The sequence below is a fragment of the Herpailurus yagouaroundi genome, unplaced genomic scaffold (genome assembly GCF_014898765.1).
Source record: "Herpailurus yagouaroundi ecotype Mexico unplaced genomic scaffold, PumYag 67641, whole genome shotgun sequence".
Taxonomy (NCBI): domain Eukaryota; kingdom Metazoa; phylum Chordata; class Mammalia; order Carnivora; family Felidae; genus Herpailurus; species Herpailurus yagouaroundi.
In genome coordinates, this window is record NW_024420442.1 from 258901 (window position 1) to 274194 (window position 15294).

General features: G+C 42.6%; 1 pseudogene; it reads right to left on the minus strand.

Annotated features, from left to right (window-relative positions):
- Window positions 1-667: 667 nt before the first annotated feature.
- LOC121025426 (40S ribosomal protein S27-like) overlaps window positions 668-15294 on the minus strand; it is a 61384-nt pseudogene continuing 46757 nt past the window's right edge.

Genomic DNA, 15294 nt, shown 5'->3' on the forward strand with positions numbered 1-15294 from the left:
CTCAGACCGGAACGGTATTTTACTTTGAGCCTGGTGGCTTCTCACTAAAGCCCAAAGAGGTGGCCGGGGTCAGCAGGCATAGCAAACGTCCCAGAGCGGGGAGAATCGCTCATGTAGATATTTGTGTCACGGATACGAGGCACGCAAAGTCATTTTGGTAACAGGAAACGGGATGACCACCAGCCTTATTCACTTGTTTAAGAACTGGCATTTATTTTCCACTGTGCTTTGGGGGAAATTTGTGAGATTTAAAAAGCGTACACGCTGAAAGCTGTGATAGTCTAAAACTCAATAAGTAACCATACTTAATATTTTGGCAGATTTCCTGCTTTTTCTGTGGATCTTATACCTAAATGAGATCACACTGGGAGATTTATTATTTATTTACTTAATCCAAAATGTGTTTATTGGGATAGTTTCCCGCTCATCTTTTTTTTTTTTTTTTTAATTTATTTGTTTACTTTGAGAGAGAGAGAGAGAGAGAGCAAGCAAGGGAGGGGCAGAAAGAGAGGAAGGCAGGATCCCAAGCAGGTTGCACCCTGTCAGCACAGAACCCAACGCGGGGCTTGAACTCGCCAACCGTGAGATGGTAACCTGAGTGGAAACCAACCTATCGGCGACTGAGCCACCCAGGTGCCCCGCCCATTCCTCTTGATTCAGGGTGCTTTTAGCGCTGCTTCCATCTGAAGGAGCATCCTTCTGCAAGCCTTGCTTTTTCTCCTGCAGGTTGCCAGGGACAGCGGAGAAGCCAACACACAAAACTACCATTTGGGCACGGCTTAAGATGGTGGTGGTTTTGGAGCATCCTGGGTACCTCGCGTCCATGAAGGAGGAGCTGGGGCTGTGCACCATAAGCTTCTTCCTGTGTTTCCTCTTCTCCTCTTCCCCGGGAGGGTGGAGGAGGTCCTTTGGGAGGGGATGTTCTCATGGGGAGATCATCACCGCCGGGAAGGGGGACTATAGGGAGCTTTTTAAAGCTTTTTATAGGGAGGTTTTTTTAAGAATTATAACATGGTAATAACTTCCTTATGTTGTACACTCCTTTTTTTTTATTGAAAAAACCTTTTTAATGTTTTATTTATTTTTGAGAGAGAGAGAGAGAGACAGAGCATAAGCAGGGGAGGGGCAGAGAGAGAGAGCGCGAGACATAGAATCCGAAGCAGGCTCCAGGCTCTGAGCTGTCAGCACAGAGCCCGACGCGGGGCTCGAACACACGGACCGTGAAATCGTGACCTGAGCTGAAGTCGGACGCTTAATTGACTGAGCCACCCAGGAACCCCTGTATATTCCTTTTAATAATATCTTAGGGCATGTACAATGGCTCATCTCTCATACATGTAGCTTTTCCCCAACCTTTTGCTTTTATAAAACAGGTCATGAGCATTTTTGTGCATAAAAATTTTCCTGTATTTTGGATATTTTTTCTCCTAGTATAGATTCCAGAATAACACCATTGAGAAAAGACTTTGACCCCATGACATGACTGACTGGTGCATGGATGTTTTACTCTGTTCTTACAGGGGTTTGAACACACTTGATTAAATTATTTGGCCTCCGACCAGATGTTGGGCATCGCTCTGTTGGATCCTTAGTAAGCTTTTGTATTTCTCTTAAACTTGTCCTGAAACATCAGCTTTTGGATCTTAGTGACAAGATCACTAACTTCATAATAAAGGGTGTAAGTAGTATATGTAATTGATAGCAGGTTTTACTGAGTACATACTATGGATCAAGTGTTGTGCTAAAATTCTTATGTGAATAATTTAATGTTTTTCAAGATTTCATGACCATCACAAGTGCTTGGATTTACAGTACAAATAATAGAATCTGAGAACGAGTAAGTCTTTAATGTCTCTGGGCTTAGTTACCTCTATAAATGGGGCGAAAGTACTGGCCTTACCCAACTTACAGGGATAGTCTTAAGGAAATCAGAGTTTTACTAAAACTTTACAAAAGTTATGCAATTCCATGTAAAGCAAGTTTTTAGTATTTTGAAAATTGGTTTATTGTAATTATTGGTAATAAATACTTACCTACACCTTCTGCAGTGTTGAAAACTTGGGTAGCCTAGAGGCACTTGGGTAGCTCAGTTGGTTAAGTGTCCAACTCTTGGTTCCAGCTCAGGTCATGATCTCACAGTTTGTGAGTTCAAGCCCCACGTCGGGCTCGGTGCTGACAGTGAAGAGCCTGCTTGGGATTCTCTCTCTCCCTGTCTCTCTGCCTCTCCCCTGCTCCCTCTCTCTCAAAAATTAATAAACTTAAAAAAAAATCTTTGGGGGGCGCCTGGGTGGCGCAGTCGGTTAAGCGTCCGACTTCAGCCAGGTCACGATCTCGCGGTCCGGGAGTTCGAGCCCCGCGTCGGGCTCCGGGCTGATGGCTCAGAGCCTGGAGCCTGTTTCCGATTCTGTGTCTCCCTCTCTCTCTGCCCCTCCCCCGTTCATGCTCTGTCTCTCTCTGTCCCAAAAATAAAAAATAAAACGTTGAAAAAAAAAATTAAAAAAAAAAAATCTTTGGTAGCCTAAATAAACCAACGTAATGAAAGCTGGGCTGGAGAAGGTGGGAATTTCATACTTCTTTATTTTTGAAACACATTATTAAATCATGTAGGGAAGATTTAAAAAAACAAGCTAATGCATATATTAAGAGTTATGGGATATTCACTCATATGAGTACTTTAAGAGACAAAACAGATGAACATAAGGGAAGGGAAACAAAAATAATATAAAAAGAGGGAGGGGACAAATCAGAAGAGACTCATAAATATGGAGAAGAAACTGAGGGTTGCTGGAGGGGTGGCGGGAGGGGGGATGGGCTAAATGGGTGAGGGGCACTAAGGAATCTACTCCTGAAATCATTGTTGCACTATATGCTAACTAATTTGGATGTAAATTTTAAAGAAATAAAAAATAAAATAAAATAAAAAGAATTATGGCATATTGCCCTTTTGTACTAGAAATTCTATACAGAAGTTGTTTGAGACTACTAGAAGTTCTATATAGGGGTTGTTTGAGACTGTTTAGAGTTTATTGTGATGTTTGAGATATCACCTATCTTTATTTACCATCCCAATAACTGTAAGTAGGAAAGGAAAGATAGACTTTATTACACTTGGGGAAAATGATTGGACACGCCTTATTACATGGCATATCGGCAATGAAGTCAACTATTAATAATTCTGTTTAAATGGGTCCCGCGTCAGTTAACTACTGACATTTACTGAGGAATTGATGTATAATAAAAGGGAAGTGAAGTTCAGGTAGACATTTGGGAAGAAGAGACTGAAGGTAGCCTGTTTCACTGGCCCCTCTAAGAACTTGGAAAGCTAGGCCATGATTGGACATCTTTAAAAGCTGCTCTAATTAATCTTGGGTTGTCATAATCTCCCCCTTGCTCTTAGCCACCCACCTTCTTCCTCGTTCCTGTGATCCTTTGTTGGCTTTTCCCTTCTGGTAGTTTTTGTCATTAACCCTTTGTGCCACTAAAGCTTCTTTCTGGAAAATAACTGTTTGGATACTGGTCAAGCATACCCTCCCTGACTTGGGGTCCAAGGAAGAAGTTCCTCCTTTCCCTAGTCCTGCTCATCTTGTACTAACCTAACACAAAGGGCCTGTTGAAGACACTTCTGGGTCATAAAAGCCTCTCTTTTCAGTTTTTAACTTGAAAGTTTTGGATGTAATACACCACTAAGCCTAGTAGGAAGATAAAAAACAAAACAAAACCCAGGAACAGGGGCACCCCGTGGCTCAGTCAGTTATGTCCGACTCTCGGTGTCGGCTCAGGTCACGATCTCACAGTTCGTGAGATCGAGCCCTACACCAGGTTCTACACGGACAGCACGGAGCCTGCTTGGGATTCTCTCCCTCCCTGTCTCTCTGCCCCTCCACCTCTCACGGGCACGCTCTCTCTCTCTCTCTCTCGAAATAACTAACTAAGTAGCTAACTAAATGAATAAATCAATAAATAACAGGGACAGTTTGGCAGGATTTTGATTTTGACGAAGAAATGCAAAAGTGTATAAGGGTATGAACCTCACTGCTGTCTCAGATGTCTTTTGAAGGGTGGGCCCTGGGACCTTTTGCAAGAATATGTTGCCCGGGGTTCTCAGGGATGAAGACCAAGAAACGAGGCAACATAACTGCTAGGGACACATGTTTCTGTCGCCAAACTGACCTGTCCGTTACACAAACGTTTAACCAGTTTGTTACCGCGCAAGCGCTTTGCATATGCGGCGATAGGAAAGTCCTGAAGCTGTGCACCTCAAGGATAGAAGATTGTGTCTTTAGATGAGGGCTGGAGTCAGTTAATCCCAAGGGCAAATACTTCAGAGTTGAGAGGGAAGAACCAAGAAGAATTGCATCGATTTGGTTGCCAACTAGTCATACAGAAAGACAAACCAGCTTAAAGGGTGTTGTAATCATGTGCATTGCCCAAAAGTCGGAATTTGCAAACAAGCTGAAATGATATTAAAAATAAATATCATGAGGTAATCCTTATTTTTCCTGTCATAGCTTTATCAGTCCTTGCCTTTTGGAGGGCCATCAAGGTGATTTAGTCTTGCTCACAAGGATAATATAGCACTTTGCAGTCAATGGATATTGTTCAGGGGCACCCGGGTGGCTCGGTCTGTCAAGCGTCTGACTTCGACTCAGGTCACGATCTCAAGGTTTGTGAGCTCCAGCCCCACATCGGGCTCTGGGCTGACAGCACGGAGCCTGCTTGGGATTCTGTCTCTCCCCCCTCTCTTCCTGTCTCTGCTGTGCTCTCTCTCTCTCTCTCTCTCCCAAAATAAATAAATACACTTAAAAAATATATTAGAAAAATAAAAAAGCATATGAAATACTCCCAACGACTTAGGATCGTCTTAGAATTCATGCTCTTCTTCAATGAAAAATTTAAACTATGCATGTATATGTATGCAGACTCTCTTTTGTGTTTTTGCTTAGACTGTCCCTTCTGCTTGGAATCCCAACAATCTTCTCTTGCCTTCCCAGCAGACTTCCGTTTACTCCTTGAGACTCAAACGTGCTTCCGGAAGACTTCCAAGACTTTTACAGAGAGGTAGTTGCCTCCTCTTGTGTATTCCCATAGCATTTTTATCCATACCACTTATCATATTGCTATAATCGTGGGTCTCCTTGCTGCCTCCCCCACTAGCATGTACGGGTCTGGAGGAAAGGGACCACATTCTAGTTTTCTCTGAGCAGTTAGAGTAAACGCTTGTCCGGCGTTTTTTGAATAAATGGATTACTACCTTAGAGCTAACGGATTGTTGCTGGCACCTGTGTTTGCTGAGCTCCACGGGACCGGTGAAGGCAGTGTGGTCTGGTGCCAGGAAAGGGTAATTGAGTGGCGCCCTAAGTAGAGTCCATAGTTACTCTTAACAGAAAAGGAAGCCAGCACGGTAGTTTTCTAACCTGGCTGCAGATTAGATTAGAATCACATGGAGGACTTTCACAGCTCTCAATCCGTGGTCTCATCTCCGACCTTAAATCAGAATACTGGGGATGGGGCCCAGGCAGTGATAGTATTTAAGTCTTCCTGTGGGATTCTAACATGCAGCCAGGGTGAAGTACCACCGAGCTTGAACTTGACGAGCCCAGTATTGTCAGGTAGTGTCCATGCTGAAGTGGAAATAGGAGAGGAGATGAGGTATAACTACAAAGCCAAGAATTTGAATCCAGGAGCGAAATTACGGAGATAGACCCATGAAGCAGGGAGGAGCCCAAATCAGAACATAGAATAAAGGGCTGATTAATGCTAAGTTCCATAATAATAGCCAGATAAGAGTCAGAAGTTCGATGTGCAGAGATCAGAGACGGTCAGAGAGCAAGGTTTCTAAGTATAACAAACAGGTGCCGGAGATTGTACACTCCTTTGGAGCCATGGTTTGGGTCCATCAAGCTTGACTAATTTACAGGGTCTCACTTCTGCAGTCAAGGGGCTCCAAAACAAATCGGGTTTATTACAAAACCATAGGCTTTATATGTGCAAACAGTCTGTCTTTCTCCAATTATTTGGCTCACCAGCCTTGGACATTTTTGAGAACTCAGAAAAATCCAATTTTCCACAAAAATTCTCCTTTGCCCCCTTTTCTCTTCCCCTTGTTCTTCCTTTTCTTCTTCTTTTTTCTCCTTCCTTTCTTTTTCTTCTTCTTCTTCTTCTTCTTCTTCTTCTTCTTCTTCTTCTTCGTTTTTCTTCTTCCTTCTTCTTCTTCTTCTTCTTCTTCTTCTCCCTCCTCCTCCTCTTCTTCTTCTTTCTTCCTCTTCTTCTTCTTTCTTCTTCTTCTTTTCTTCTTCTTCTTCTTCTTCTTCTTCTTCATTTTTCTTTCTTCTTCTTCTTCTTCTTCTTCTTCTTCTTTCTTCTTCTTCTTCCTCCTCTTCTTCTTCTTCTTCTTTCTTCTTCTTCCTCCTCTTCTTCTTTCTTCTTCTTCTTCTTCTTCTTCTTCTTCTTCTTCTTTCTTCTTCTTCTTCCTCTTCTTCTTCTTTCTTCTTCTTCTTCCTCCTCTTCTTCTTCTTTCTTCTTCTTCCTCCTCTTCTTCTTCTTTCTTCTTCTTTTCTTCTTCTTCTTCTTCTTCTTCTTCTTCTTCTTTCTTCTTCTTCTTCCTCCTCTTCTTCTTCTTTCTTCTTCTTCTTCCTCCTCCTCCTCTTCTTCTTCTTCTTCTTCTTCTTCTTCCTCTTCTTCTTCCTCTTCTTCTTTTTCTTCTCCCCCTCCTCCTCCTTCTTCTTGCTATTATTATTAATATTCGCTGCAGCAATCATGTCAGGTTAAAGTTGAGTGAAAGAAGTCTGGGATACAAAGGTGCAATGAGTGTAATGCATTAAAAATATCAGCAGATTGACAAGTGCAGTTAATACTAGACAGTTGAAAAACAAGTTAAACAAGATAATTTTCTGTGTGTGCCACATACTTTGTTATTACAGCATTTCCTTCGAAACATTTTATTATCTAATTTCACATGTATTTGTGTGAGATCTTTATTTATGCCTAAGTGGACTTATTTTGAAGTGCCTATCTCTACATACACTTCACAAGAAAAATTATTATGACACGTATTGAGTCAAAATATTCCTCTTAGAGGCAAGGTTTTTTAGGATTGCATGGAAAATACAAGATTCCTGATGTAAGACTCTCTCCTTTGATAGCTAACTACTTATTTGCCATGTTTTCTTAGTTTTACCATATTATTTTCCACGACAATAATTCAGACTTAGGGAAGTATTACAAAGACTTAGAAGTCAATGGACTTGGGAATAAGGAAATCACTGATGATATAGCAGAAGGTAGTTTCAATGGCAATGGTGTCTTAGCAAGATTACAAGGTGCTGATGAGTAAGGGGGTGGTCACAAAGTATAAGCAAGAGAAATAAATTCTTGGTTTTTGACAAGTTTATAATGTTTTTCATTTATTTTTTAATGTTTATTTATTTATTTTGAGAGGGGGGAGGGACAGAGAGAGGGAGACAGAGAATCCCCAGCAGGCTCTGCACTGTCAGGGCATGGAGCCTGATGTGGGGCTCGAACCCACCAACCTCTAGATCATGACCTGGGCCAAAATCAAGAGTCGGACGCCCAACTGACTGAGCTACCCAGGTGCCCCTTGTCAAGTTTGGAAGTAAAAGAAGAGGCAAGGTTGGGTGGCAGCTAATGGAAGGAGTACTACTGAAGTAAATTTTTAGAGTATTTATAGACTTAGAAAAAAGAACTTGAAGAAATTATAGGTTAAAGATAAATATCAAGGGGGGGGGTCATAGAGACTGCCAATTGTACCTCAGTATCTGTCCTCTCCTTCCTTAGTTATAGAAACCTCATGTAATGTTTTGAGTTTATTTATTTATTTTGAGGGAGACAGAGACAACGCGAGTGAGGGAGGGACAGAGAGAGAGGGAGAGAGAGAGAATCTCAAGCAGGCTCTGGGCTGCCAGCGCAGAGCCTGATGCGGGACTCAAGCTCACCAAACCGCGAGATCAGGATCTCAGCCGAAACCAAGAGACGGGCACTTAACCGACTGAGCCATCCAGGAGCCCCATGGTTTTTGTTTTTATTTTTTTAATTTATTTATGCAAATTTAAGTTAACATACAGTACAGTATTGTTGGTTCCAGGAGTAGAACCCAGTGATTCATCAGTTACATAAACACCCAGTGCTCATCCCCCTCCCAAGTGCCCTCCTCAATGCCCATCCCCCGTTTAGCCCATCCCCCTCCACCTCCCCTCCTCAAACCTCATATTTTATCTGGGCACGGGCAAAGGTGTATTTCCCAATCCTCTTTGCAGCGAGGCGTGGCCATATAACGAAGTTCTGGCCTACGGGAGATAAGCAGAAGTGATGTGTGCACTTCTGGAAAGTGTTCTTAAAAGGAAGGAGTGTGCCTTTTATCCTTTTTTCCCCTATTGGCTGGAATGTGGACCTAATGGCCAGAGCTATAGTTCTTGACCTATGAGATAGACTTTGAGGTGAAAGCAGTATGATGGGAATGGAAGAACAAGATAGAAGGAATCTGTGACCTGATGCTTGTGGAGCTAATAATATGCCAGTCCTGGGCTGCTTATGTGTATCTCAGAGGGATCTTTCATCTTGTCTAAAGCACTACTGTTTTGGGTTTTCCATCACTTGCCTCTGAAGTGAATCCTAACTAATACAGCAGATAATTGATATTGGGATGGGATTGGAGTGAAAGTGATGGGTTTTACTCAATAAGGGGGAAGGATACGTGCCTTACCTGAGATAGGATGGAAGGAAGAGAGAATATTAGAGAGTGAAGGAAATTTTAGATCAGTGATCCTCAGGGCGCTTGGGTGGCTCGGTGGGTTAAGCGTCTGACTCTCAAGTTTGGCTCAGGTCATGGTCTTCTGGTTTACGAGATTGAGCCCTGCATCAGGCTCTGTGCTGATGGCACAGAGCCTGCTTGGGATTCTCTCTCTCCCTCCCTCTCTCTCTCTCTGCCCCTCCCCTGCTTTCATGTGTGCACATGCATGCACTCTCTCTCTCTCTCTCTCTCTCAAAATAAAAAAATAAAATAGATCAGTGCTACTCAAATTGTGGTCCCTGAGCCAGCATCATCAGGATCACCTGGGAACCTGTCAGAAATGCAAAATCTTGGGCTCCACCCCACAGCCACTGAATCAAAACCCTTGGACGTAGGGTCCAGAAATGCATGTTTTTTAAGAGGATCCCCAGGTGATTTTTATTACAACTTTTGAGGAGCACTGGTCTAAGCTTGGGCCATGGGGGCAGTGCATCTTTCGAGATGTGAATAACAATCCTTGAAGTTCTGCTGTGAATGTGGCAAGATGATAATGTTGTGGATGATGATGACTTATCCAGGGTGTGGGTGGGAGAAAACTTCCACGAGTTAGAGGGTTTGTCTATGGCCAAGCTAACTTGGCATTACATTTTCACTCCACTCCAGAATAAGGCAGAGCGAGACAAGTCGGGTTGTCATTGTCTCTCAAATTACTTTAAGTCCTTGACCTCTCTGGGTCATCCACCCGGAGATGGTGAACGATTTGAAGGCACACCTTAAGGGTCGTCCACCTTAGATGGTGAACGATTTGAAGGCACAGGTCTTGGATTATTTGCATTAAGCCTCCAGATACTTGTGTCTGGTCACTCAAATGTGCATAAACCACATACAAAGCAGAACTGTTACTGGTGTAACCCAACCAGTTTCCTATTCTCATTTTTTTTGGTTGGGTGTGGGAAAACATTGGAGAATAAGGACCAAAAATTGCCTTCCCTTCCCCAGAACAATCTTACTTAGAGCTGGGGCTAAAGTTAGGGGCCCTGATCCCACACTTGTGCCTATTTCGATCTCTGTATTTCTCTGTAATTGAGTCTTTTGTGTTGGGCTATGGTCAACTTTGCAAAGACCATTTAAAACATCATAGGCCTGTAAGATAGGTGTAGAGTTATTCACTTTCGCACTGATATCCCCTCTGTCGTTTTTTTTTTTTTAAAGACTTACATAACATTTCTACTGCACTAACCCAAACTCTCCAAAAATCCCTTACATATCCGATCACTACAAAATGCATAAAGCTAAAATTATACCTAGATACTTGCAAGTGAAAAGAAAAGAATAACATGTAGATAAACTCAAACCTCCAAACTCTCGAAAGTTCCATTTGTCTTTGGCATGGGATTGGGGTAAAAAGTCAGCTGTTTGATTTGAATCAGTTTACTCATCTCGTTTTGCCGTAAACAGTATATGGGGACATGTCAAATCTTAATTAATATGGCAGAAGGAACAGGAAGATAAGGAAGAAAAATTATTGTGTTTATATGAAACTATTTTGGTCACAAGGCAAAAAAAAAAAAAAAAAAAGGGAAAGGAAAGGAAGTCTGACCTATGGCTAATATCTATTTATTCGTGATCATAATCAGCTTCTTGTCCTAAGTTTCTATGTATATAGGATTTAGGCTGTTATATAATTGCCGTGATGCCCATTAAGATAACATTTACTTTTATTAGTATTTTAATTCAATCCTTTGCTAACTTAAGCAGAGGGCTTTGGTAGCCAAATGTACCTCAACTGAAATCTATACGTCATGGGAAATGCATAGTGACCTAAATAAAAACTCCAAATGTGGTCCTGACGGCCTCCTTAGACCCAGGAAATACTGTTTCTTAGCAGGGACTCCTTTGTGACAGGATCATTCCTCACTGAGCCGTACAAAAAGTGCACCCAAAACCAAAAAAAAAAAGTTTCAAACGAGCTTGAATGGAGTTCTTTCCAGCGTCTGGTCTAATAATGCTGGTGACACATTTCACGTGTTTCACTGTAGACAGAAAGACATTTAGTAAAGCACTGAGGCTCCAACAGATAGATATTGGCCGGAACCCATGTGCTCAGAGAATTTGTCACAACTATGACAACAATATTTAATACCGAGTGTTCCTTTCTTCTGGATAGGGCTAGAAGCTTTATATGAATTACCTCCTGTAAAGCCTCAGAGCACCTGGAGGAAGTAAGAACTATAATTATTCCTACTTTACGGATGAGCAAACCAAGGCGCAAGGAGCCCAAGGCCACAGAGCTGTTCCCACGCAGAGCCAGAATCGGAATCTGCCTTTTTCTCTTTCTAGAGCCCTCGATTTTATCCACTACAGGCATACCTCTTTTTCTTGTGCTTCGATTTATTGTGGTTAGCAGGCACTATGGGGTTTTTTTCTTAACAAATTGAAGGTCTGTGGTTTGTGTCTCTGTGTCACATTTTGGTAATTCTTACTATATTTCTTTAAACAATTTTTTTAAATGTTTATTTGTTTTTGAGAGAGAGAGAGCGTGAGCGGGGGAGAGCAGAGAGAGAGAGAGGGAGACAGAGAATCCAAAGCAGGCTCCAGGCTCTGAGCCGTCAGCACAGAGCCCGATGTGGGGCTCCAACCCACAAACCATGAGATCATGACCCGAGCCGAAGTCGGAAGCCTAACCGACTGAGCCCCCCAGGCGCCCCCTCGCTATATTTCAAACTTTCTCATTATTTTTATATTTGTTACAGTGATCTGTGATCAGTGATTATGACTCACAGAAAGCTCAGATGGTGGTTAGCATTTTGTAGCAATAAAGCATTTTTAAATTAAGGTCTTTGTATTTTTTTTTTTTTTTTGACATAATGCTGTTGCTGTACCACATGGAAGCAAATAAATACACTGTTAGTTCTATTTGGTGATTCTATTTGACCAAGTGACTGACCAGATACTTGGATAGGGCAACTGAACTGGCCAGCCAATTCAGTCCCAATGGCCAATCTGGTGATTCACAGGATAAGGCAGCCTGAAGACTGCACAGAAGTTTTACTATAATTCTTTCATGGTGCTTGAGTGGTAGATATGCTGTATGGCTGTTTAGGAGGAAAAATTGCTGTTTCTCTCCTTTTTAAAAATTTATTTTGAGAGAGAGTGGGCGGAGGCAGAGAGAGAGGGAAGGAGAGAATCCCGATGTGAGGCTCGAACTCACGAACCCGTGACATAATGACCTAAGCTGAAGTCAAGAGTTGGAGCTTAACCAACTGAGCCACCCGGATGCCCCTAAAATCACTGTTTCTTTCTTGCGTGAAACACTCAGGCCACTGTTTGGGGGAAGGTGGTAAATTCCGCTTCAGGCCGCACTGCAGATAGGTTCTGGCTGATCTTTTTGAGGGCATTAATCTTTCTGTTTTTTATTGTAGTCTGTTTTGTTCTGGGACCATGCCGTCCAATATGGCAGTCACTGTGCTCATGTGGTGAGTGCAGCTGAGATGATGAAATACACACCGGTTTTGATTTCATACAGAAAAACATAAAATATCTGGATTTTAATATTGATTATGTGTTAAAATGGTAATACTTGGGATATGTGGATTAAATAAAACGTGAGTAAGATTAATTTCACAGCTGTCCATTTTTGCTCTCTAAATGTGACTTCTAGAGATCCTTTTTTTTCTTTTAAAATTTATTTATTTAAATTCAAGTTGGCTAAGGGGCGCCTGAGTGGTTTAGTCGGTTAAGTGCCCGAGTTCAGCTTGGGTCCTGATCTCACGGTTTGTGGATTTGAGCCCCGTGTCAGGCTCTGTGCTGACAGCTGGGAGCCTGGAGCCTGCTTCGGATTCTGTCTCCCTCTCTCTCTCTTCCCCTCCCCCACTCATGCTCTATCTTTCTCTGTCTCTCAAAAATAAATAAACATTAAAAAAATTATCATATATATGCTTCCTCCATGCAGCCTTTTTCTTTGTTCTCCTCCTACACTTGACTCTCTTCTTTTTTTGTAAAATTTACTTATTTATTTTGAGAGATTGAAAGAGTGCACATAGCAGAGGGGCAGAGAGAGGGTAAGAGAGAGAATCGCAAGCAGGCTCCGCACTGTCAGCAGTGAGGAGCCTGACACGGGGCTCAGTATGGGGCTCAACATGGGTCTCGAACCTGGAGAACTGTGAGATCGGGACCTGAGCCGAAATCAAGAGTTGAATGTTTAACCAACTGAGCCACCCAGGCGCCCCATCGTTTGACTCTCTTCTGAGGCCTTCATTCCCCCTCCTTAATGCCTCCCTTTCACAGCATCCCCCTTAACACGTCCTAACCTGTCTTCACAATTTACATTGTGAATTGTGTCCTTCCTACGCCGTCTTCCTCTTCAGTCCTGGGCTCAGCTTCCAGCTAAGCACACTCTTCCTTAGCAACCAAGTCATGTGTATGGTGCATTTCTTCCATGCCTTGTATCATGCTAACCACCACGGAACATACTGATAACTTGTTTTGGCAGTTGTCCCCCAGTGGGGGACAAATGTGAAATGTTTTCGTGACTTTTCTGTCCCTGAGTTCATTCTATTCTGTAGACTCTTCCTGTCTTGTTTCTTTTTTTTTTTTCTGGGAACTTATTTTTCCAGGGATTTTACGTAATTTTCAAGGCACTTTTTAAAAAGCAACAGCCTTGGGGCACCTGGGTGGCTCAGTCGGTTGAGCATCTGATCTCGTGGTTCGTGGGTTCAAGCCCCGTGTCCGGCTCTGCGCTGACAGTGTGGAGCCTGCTTGGAATTCTCTTTCTCCTGCTCTCTCTGCCCCTCCCTCACTTGCTCTCTCTCTCTCTCTCTCTTAAAAAAATGACATTTCGCTGCCAAATGCAAGGCAACAGGTAAAGTCTTGCTAAAAATCATATTATATATAGAAGAAAGCTATGCTAAAGTTTATGCTAATGTATACCTGATACTTAATAAATTTTATTTTATTTATTTTATTTTATTTTTTAATTTTTTAACATTTTGCATTTTTGAGAGAGACAGAGACAGAGTGCAAGCTGGGGGGGCGGGGCAGGGGCAGAGAGATAGAGGGAGACACAGAATCTGAAGCGGGCTCCAGGCGACGAGCTGTCAGCACAGAGCCGGACGCGGGGCTTGAACTCACAGATCGTGAGATCATGACCTGAGCCGAAGTCGGACACTCAACCGACTGAGCCACCCAGGGGCCCCAGTAAGTTATATTTTAGACAGATGGTATTCCTAAATATATAGATCCAAGTGCAAATATAAATGTATATATAAATTGTATATAGACACTCACGACTTTAGTTGAGCTAGAGCAGAAATTATTAAGCCAGGAGCGACTAGAAAAGAAAAGTGTACGTTTTTTATAGGCTCAAGACATTACTTTTATTAAAGGAAGACAGAGGTTTGACATTGATTTCGCCTTTGTCACAGCTTCTACATTACTGGTTTAGAATCAAGAAATGCCGTGTTTCTGGATTCCTCATGGAGCACTCCACGGCCGGTGCTCCAATCGATGCTGATTGAAGTAAACTAAGTGCAGGTTCATTGTTCACTCTATGGTTTCCAGAAACCTTCTGCCCAAGTCTGGAACGGCTTCTTTCCACACATGACTTAGGGTAGACTCCCTCTTTCCTTCCATCAGTAGTCTCCATTAGACCTAAGTGTCCTAAAATGTTTTGTAGATTGGATTCTTCCAAAAGCAAACTCTGAGACAGAGGTAAGCATTCAGGAAGTTCATCAAGCGGTGCTCTCAGGATCAACAACTGTGCAAGGGAAGAGAAAAGAAAGAAGGGAAATAAGAAAAGAAGGGAAGAAACCAACAGTGGTCATAGAGAGAAGTTCAACTGTGAAACAGTCCCAGCAAAGGCCTCAGCCATGCCAAGGTGAGCTCTGAAACTGGGATCTTCCTTTAGAGTCGTCCCACATTGTGATGAGCCGTCAGGGCTTTCTACTTCCGCCTTGACCAGTCGTGGATGCATGCGGTCCCTGGGAAAGGGTTGTGAACTTGGGAGACGCAGTTCTCTGTAGCTGATGATGTATCTGGAGAGGACTGGCAGCTGAGTGCAGTCAGCCCCCCATTCCTAGAAGCTGGGGAATAAACCCTTTGGTCCTTAAGTGGAATCTGAGGTGCGTTATAACATCCACTACGAAGGTCTTTCTTGAATTAATAATTACCCCTGTGGTCAAATTAGTTTGGCAAATGCTAGGCTAAACAGGTTTCTTTACTGGAGGAGTTCTTAGAAATTTAAGTATCCTGGTATGCAAGGTGAATGTCCAATGGGGGAATAGAACATGGAAAAGATAGCGACCATAGGTGACCTGAGAACATATCTTTCGAGAAGTATCTCTTAACCATAGTGCCGTTAAAATTCAGCTTGAGAAATGCTGTTCCAGAGGCAAAGAAGACAGAATAAATACTACAGTTGTGGGAACCTCAGCTCTATTATCTCAGATTTCGTCTCGATGGTCCAACGTAGCAAATAACCTACCTTGATTCAACTATTAGTAAGGTCTGTTGCCCTTGATCAGACTGCTATGGACTTAATAGTCCATAGC